We start from the raw sequence: 7791 nt of genomic DNA on the forward strand, positions 1-7791 counted from the left end.
TGCAGTGAAGTGTACTGTTGTAGAGGAAATATGGGGCTCGCAAGAACTGTAGCGCACAATAACGTAAGCTGCGATGACTGCTGTCTGCGCCGCTCGCTGCCGACAAATAAGATAACTCTCGTTCTATCTGGATTGACCGTTGCCGATCAAACTCTCCCTATGGCTTGATGGATTCCAGGACTCCTATTCGCCCCTAGTCTACCTATTGGTGTAGTACACGGGTCAGATAACCAGTCCACCGCGATGCCACTCAAAAATTCACTCGCAGGCGTTTAACTATATCTCTGTCCATTCACATCGCACAATAAGTGTGTCAGCCAACACAGTGAACAACGCTTAATCGCAAGGACTCGATATAGAGTAGCACTTCGATTCGCCCTCGACAGAGGTGCCCTCCCAGTGAAGTACTGAGCAGAGACTTGTTCCTCGCTCTTTGAGTACACGTACGAGCGCGCACGCTCTCGTTACATGTTCTCACTCCAAGAGCGATAACGGAACGGCCCCTCTCCACGCCAGACATGAAGGGGTATATCTTTCAGTCTCTTCCATTACTCCTTCAGCTCAAGGCGTCAGGAATATCGTCTGCCAATCAGCATTGCTCTTCTAAAATGGGAGAATGACGTTTCGTTTAAGGCGACCAATCCAGAAATCTGTAGCATCGGCGTTTGGCGTTTGCTGTCTCCCTGTGAAAACCTCTGAAACTGCATGCTATGTTTGTAAAGAATGCGTAGGCTGGGCGCTCTCACACAATGTAGCGGAATTTGCTTTTAATCCAAACACGAGGTCGTTCTCCCTTTCACTCGGGCAAACGCTGTCTGCTCTAAGGGCGGGTGCCGTCTGACGTAGATATGTTGACTCGTTCTCTGAAGGGACCGGCCTCCTGGCGTGCGGTTTGGCTCTCCCGAACTAAAAGGTTTAGTGACCGTCGTGTTTTGAATGTGTGTGTGTATGCCAGCCTCGAGTATTTCAACCTCCGTGCGCATTTGCGATTTACTTGTTATTTGCATATCGTTTACATGAATTCATACAACACTGACTTTATCTTATCGACTTTGGGTTCGAATGAAGAGTCTTGATGTGCGGAATATGATTGTGGAGGCGGAATATGTAAGCAATGAAGATCAGGAGACCATGACGTCTTACATCAGTGTGTTTTGTTTGTTGGACAACTTAGTTTTACATTATATGGTTTTGCAGGACCATCTGTATGGTGTCCTGCACTGTTAGCTTGTCATGTTTTTGTTCTGACTCATCCTTCTTCTCTCTGGCTCAGAGGTCACTGCACGCACATATTTAATGTACTCAGCGTATTTTCGGTTTTGCAGTCGCCTTTTCACTTCGCAAAACGCAGTGTACACGATGTTGTGTGTCCTAATCCCCTCCCCTTTACGCCTACCCCACCCCCTCTTCCGCGCAACAACATCGTCTACACCGCGTTTTGCGAAGTGAAAGTTCTATTGCATAGTATATTTGCAAAGTACATTTGTGTGTTGAGTGCCCTTGGAACGAGATCAGTCACAAGAAATCATGACAAGCTATCAGTGGAGGACAGCGTGCAGATGGTCCTGCAAAACCATATAATGTAAAATCAAGTCGTACAATGAACAAATGTTCAAATGTGTGTGTGCATTCCTAAGGGACCAAACTGCTGAATTCATCGGTCCGTAGACTTACACACTACTTAAACTAACTTATGATAACAACAACAACACACACACCCAATCCCGAAGGAGGACTCGAACCGCCGGCGGAAGGGGCTGCGCAATCCGTGACATGGCGCTTCAAACCGCGCGGACAGTCCGCGCGGCTACAATGAACAAAATTCACTGATGATGGCCCAGAGGTGCTGAAACATGTCTGAGTAACAAGAAAAAACAGTGTTTTGCATTAAATGGGGAACCTGTGACCACCTTTTAAGAATCATGTCCTGCCTTTTATAGTGTCCAGGGAACCATCATAAATCACAATAACATCCCTGTAATTATTGTCTTCGAATAAAAGTGTCGTTTCTGTTCGTCTCTTTGCGTATTTCTTTCACTTACTCTTTCTATTGTACTGCAGAAGGTCTTGCAATTTATGGAACAGCTTTGATCGATCTTTCAGCTGGCAGTGACTCGTAATGCGACAGTTACTTTCGTCGTTAAGTGTGGCACACCATTGTATTTTCGTTCTCTCCGAATGGGCACTTTTCCTCTCTCCAGTCCGCAGCTCGTGGTCGTGCGGTAGCGTTCTCGCTTCCCGCGCCCGGGTTTCCGGGTTCGATTCCCGGCGGGGTCAGGGATTTTCTCTGCCTCGTGATGACTGGGTGTTGTGTGATGTCCTTGGGTTAGTTAGGTTTAAGTAGTTCTAAGTTCTAGGGGACTGATGACCATAGCTGTTAAGTCCCATAGTGCTCAGAGCCATTTGAACCTCTCTCCAGACTAAGTTGTTGTGCTCTTCTTGGGTTTTTCTGCCCAGCAAGGAGTCCAGTCGTGAATTTTCTGCAGAAATTATTTCTATGGGGTATGACATTCCTCTTGCTTTAGGTGTTCTTTCATTCTACCGATCCGTTTTCTTCTTCTTTCGTTGCATCATACTTTGGGGTACGTTAAATCTCTCAATTTTTAGTGTTCTGAGCATTTCTATTAGCCCAGTATAGTTTCATTCTCTCTGATCCTCATTTCCTTTCTTTCTAAGAAATTTTGGCTTGATCGTTTGATTTTATTTTGCTTTGGAGCCTCTCTTTCTTGTTTTTTAATTTGTTATATTTTCTCCAGACTTATCTGTGAGCATATTTCCTGTGATTTGGAGTCCTCTTAAGTCCTCCTCCATTTGCTGTTTCCTTAAATCAGTTTTGTAGGGGCTTTTGTTGGGAAAGTAGTCAAAAACTTTCTTCGTTAATCTATTTAGGTTCATTCTGATGATGTGTCCATAAAAGTCAATTCTTCTTTTACTCATTATGTCTGGGAGTCTTTTGGTAGTTCGGTAAGGGATTTTATTTTTGATGTTAATTAGTTTCGTGCTGTGGAATCTGGGGCCAAGGATTGTTCTTAATATCTTCCTTCATTTGATCTCTAGCCTTCCAATTGGGCCAATGTTTCTACTGCATACAGGGCTTTCGGTTTGATTACTGTATTGCATTATTTTTGCATTCCTCGGGAGGGGCTTTTTCTTAATGTGTTTTTGGTGAGCTGGAAGGCTAGTTCAACTTTACTTTTTCTAGATTCCATTGTCTTTCTCTTGAGAACATTCCAACTGATCTATCCTCAAAGATAATTGAATTCTTTGACGGCTCTATTTTTTGCTGTCCTACTTTAAATTATTTTGATGGGTTTTTTATGTTTGTGATTATCTTGATCTTTTCAAAGGAGCTTTTGAGATTTATTTTTTCAGCTTGTTTCTGTAATTCGAGGGTCTGTTCTTTGGATTCTTCCTAGGCCTCTGCTAGTAGGGACATATCTGCAGACATTGACGCCTTCGTTTTTGTTCCTAGCTGGATTCCACTACGGTTCCTCGTGTTCCCCTCTCTGGCTAGTCTTTCTAGGCCGCAGTTAAATAGCAGTGGGAAGAGTCCATCTCCTTACCATATAACATTTTTTATCTCAAAATGGCCAGATATTTCTCCCATGAATTTGACTTTGGAATACATGTTCGAAAGGTTTTCTCTGATTAGGTTTGTGGTTTTGTTGTCAAGGGTTAATTTTTTTAGTACAGCGATGAGGGATTCCCGGTCTATTGAGCCGTATGCTTTCTGAAAGTCAGTAAAAGTGAGAAGATGTGATTTTGTTCTTGATTTTTTATAGACCATGAGGTTTTTAACGTTTAGGATTTGTCCTGGGCAGGATCTTTCTTTCCTGAAATCCGCTTGGTATTTTCCAACTTGATCTAATAGGAATTCTGTCCTGTTTAGTAGGAATTCAGAGAATATCTTGTACGTTACTTCTAGGAGGGAGATCCTTCTGTAGTTGTTGGAGTATGCTTTGAATCCTTTCTCAGATCCATTCTATTATTTCAATTTTTGCTCTCCTGCGACTTTGGTAGGATTCAATACCTGTCTCGTTAATTAGGTTGTGTGTTTCCATTAACATAACGAGCGAGGTGGCGCGATGGATAGCACAATGTACTCACATTCGGGAGGACGACGGTTCAAATCCACGACTAGCCATCCAAATTTAGGTTTTCCGCGATTTACCTGTATCGCTCCAGGCAAATACCGGGGCACTTCCTTGACACGGTCGATTTTCTTCCCAATGCTTGAATCATTCCGAGCTTGTGCTCCGTCTCTAATGACCTCGATATCGACTGGACGCTAAACCGCATTCTTCCTTCCTTCTTTCTTTCCTTTGATACTCACAAAATTTTAGGGTACCTTCCTTCGTATCAACGCCCTTGCCGCAGTGGATACACCGGTTACCGTCAGATCGCCGAAGTTAAGCGCTGTTGGGCGTGGCCGGCACTTGGATGGGTGACCATCCAGGCCGCCATGCGCTGTTACCATTTTTCGGGGTGCACTCAACCTCGTGATGCCAATTGAGGAGCTATTCGACCGAATAGCAGCGGCTCCGTTCAAAGAAAACCATCATAACGACCTGGAGAGCGGTGTGATGACCACACGCCCCTCCTATCCGCATTGTTATCTGAGGATGACACGGCGGTCGGATGGTCCTGATGGGCCACTTGTGTGTGACGGAGTGGTTCTTTCGCGTCGGAATAGGTGGCCCAATATGCAGTAAGCATCAAAAACTCTTCCTCTCCCTTAAACGAGCAACAACAAAATGTGAAAAATGAGCAATTAACCACCTCGCGGAATTAGGCTTCGGAAAGGAGGAGGAATTCGGCAGCAGGAAACTGTCAGTGGCGTAAGCAGTGACGGGAGTCCAGGTGAGGAAAGCAAGTTGATTACACAGCCAGAGACAGGTCGCCAGGTTACCACTGTAGAGAAATCTATGAAGAAGCCTATCCTCGGCTACGGGGGCGATTTGCAGTTTGACTCCTTACTAGGACGCTGCCCACGACCGCAGTGGAGATCTCCCACATCTGCTCCTGACGCTCATTACCTGAGTATGGGAATGGTCGGTCCGTCAGTATTGAGGGCTTAACCTGCTCGCCGTTTCTGACTCTGAATGTGTTTGAGTGTTTCGCACAGACGGGACGGGTAGTGAGTCGGCGGGCAGCAGGGGTAGAGAGAAACTTGGACCTCGGGGATGGGACGTGGCTGCGATTTCACGGCCTGGCAGGTACACAGCGCGAGGGCATTGTTAGCTACGTGTGTGTGCGTGTGTAGGCGGGGCTGACTTTCTCCCGGCGTCTTGTGTGGACCTGAGAGCCGACCCCGCTCCGTCTAGTCAGGCTGGAGATCTGCTGGAGAAACGACGCTCTCCTCATCTGCTGGACACCGGGCACTCTCTATGGCGTGTCGAGCTAAGGTAAATTTGCGTCACGTACTAGGATGTCACATTTTTTCCTATCGCTTGTACGTCGAGTGCAGGTTTGTCCTCCCCATTACAACAGGTGTGGTGAATCGTTCCACGTCTACCTCTTCATTTACATCTACACCCTGTGAATCACTGTGTGTGCCAGAGGTTACTCTTCATTGTAACTTATATTGACCTACCTTACCGTTCCATTCACAGACTGAACGTGGAAAGGGTGGCAGTTAAATGCGTCTCTCTGTGTCTGTTTTTCTCTCTCTGTCTCTCGCTTTTAAATCTCTCTCTCTCTTTTTCCCACTCATTGTACACAACTTCAGTCTCTGCCGTCTCTGATTACCCTACAAGTTTTACCTTCTGCAATTTCCTCTAGCACCATGGAAGTTTCTCACTGACGTCTTAACACACGTCGTATCAGCCTGTCCCATCCTCTTGTCAATGGCCGGCTGTTGTGGCCGAGCGGTTCTAGGCGCTTCAGTCTGGAACCGCGAAACCGCTACGGTTGCCGGTTCGAATCCTGCCTCTGGCATGTGTGTGTGTGATGTCCTTAGGTTAGTTAGGTTTGAGTAGTTCTAAGTTCTAGGGGACTGATGACCTCAGATGTTAAGTCCCATACTGCTCAGAGCCATTTGAACCTCTTCTCAATGTTTTTTACACGTTCCTCTCCTCGTGAATTGCTATGTGATTAATTTTACCTTCGCGATCTCTGCCGGATAGAAACGTAAGACGCTGAAGATTATTCGTGGCCTGAATGAATTTTCCTTCTACAACGTAATGTGCGCTTATCTGAAATTACCTGCCAGGTTAAACTGTGTGCCGGATCGTGCAAGTGCTCTACCGACTGACCTATCCAAGTACGACTGACAACCACACTCACAGCTTTGCCAGAGGTGCTGGCGAAAGTAAAGCTGCGATGTCTGCTCCTGAGTCGTGCTTGCATAGCTCGCTCGCTATAGTGTCTGCCAGCGAATGGCAAAAGTCTCCGTCCGGGACACAATTTTGATCCCCGAGGCAGTTTCAGTATTCGTACATTCTGCGCTGACATAGGTTCTCGAAGTTTTCTATGCAAATGTCTGCGAGTCTAACGAGAAATTTCTGTAGGGGTACATTCTCTCGCGAGTGAAACCAACATGTAAACAGGTTTATAATTTATATAAAAAACAGCTACCAGCCACATGTATGGTTTAAAAAGTTTTATTATCTTCAGATCATGACCGGTTTCGGATTTTCCTTTACAAATCCATCTTCAGATGGCAGATTACACGCATTCTTAGTTGGACCTAGTTTTGTTTGTGTTATTCGTTTGCTGCACTGGGAAAGAAAAGAAAAATTTTTGTTGTCATATCGGTAATGGTATTTTTACGAAAGATTTACTTCTTTTACAAGATCTAATTGCTCATGAGATGGTTTTTATAAACATTAGTAAACTTGCAGGTTAGTGTACTTACGAGCTGTGTAGTTCTGCCTGACGAAATATTCGTGCGTTTATGTTTTCGAACGCAAGCTCCATACACTTTTCAATATGCACTATGTGAGTGCTATTCCAGTCAATGGGCGTCACTTTTAACCTCATCATTTTAATTTCACACGCAGCACACACGAATAACGTTTACAAAACGTGGCCCAGCTTCACATTACAACCAAGAAACAACGTTATGACTGTAAGCTCTTTGCAAACGTTGTTTCTTGGTTGTAATGTGAAGCTGGGCCACGTTTTGTAAACGTTATTCGTGTGTGCTGCGTGTGAAATTAAAATGATGAGGTTAAAAGTGACGCCCATTGACTGGAATAGCACTCACATAGTGCATATTGAAAAGTGTATGGAGCTTGCGTTCGAAAACATAAACGCACGAATATTTCGTCAGGCAGAACTACACAGCTCGTAAGTACACTAACCTGCAAGTTTACTAATGTTTATAAAAACCATCTCATGAGCAATTAGATCTTGTAAAAGAAGTAAATCTTTCGTAAAAATACCATTACCGATATGACAACAAAAATTTTTCTTTTCTTTCCCAGTGCAGCAAACGAATAACACAAACAAAACTAGGTCCAACTAAGAATGCGTGTAATCTGCCATCTGAAGATGGATTTGTAAAGGAAAATCCGAAACCGGTCATGATCTGAAGATAATAAAACTTTTTAAACCATACATGTGGCTGGTAGCTGTTTTTTATATAAATTATAAACCTTAAGTACAACAGCCACGTTTCTCAACATGTCGTCTTTCGACAAAATAGCGTTAACATGTAAACGATTCGCAGCACCGTCCTTTGTGTACACCCTGTGTCTTCTGTTAGTGCAACCTTGTATGGGTCCCACACAGCTCAACAGTATTAAAGTATGGGCCATATAAATGTTTTGTTTTTCGTAGAAAAGACGG

The sequence above is a fragment of the Schistocerca nitens genome, chromosome 12 (assembly GCF_023898315.1).
Source record: "Schistocerca nitens isolate TAMUIC-IGC-003100 chromosome 12, iqSchNite1.1, whole genome shotgun sequence".
NCBI classification, from domain to species: Eukaryota; Metazoa; Arthropoda; class Insecta; order Orthoptera; family Acrididae; genus Schistocerca; species Schistocerca nitens.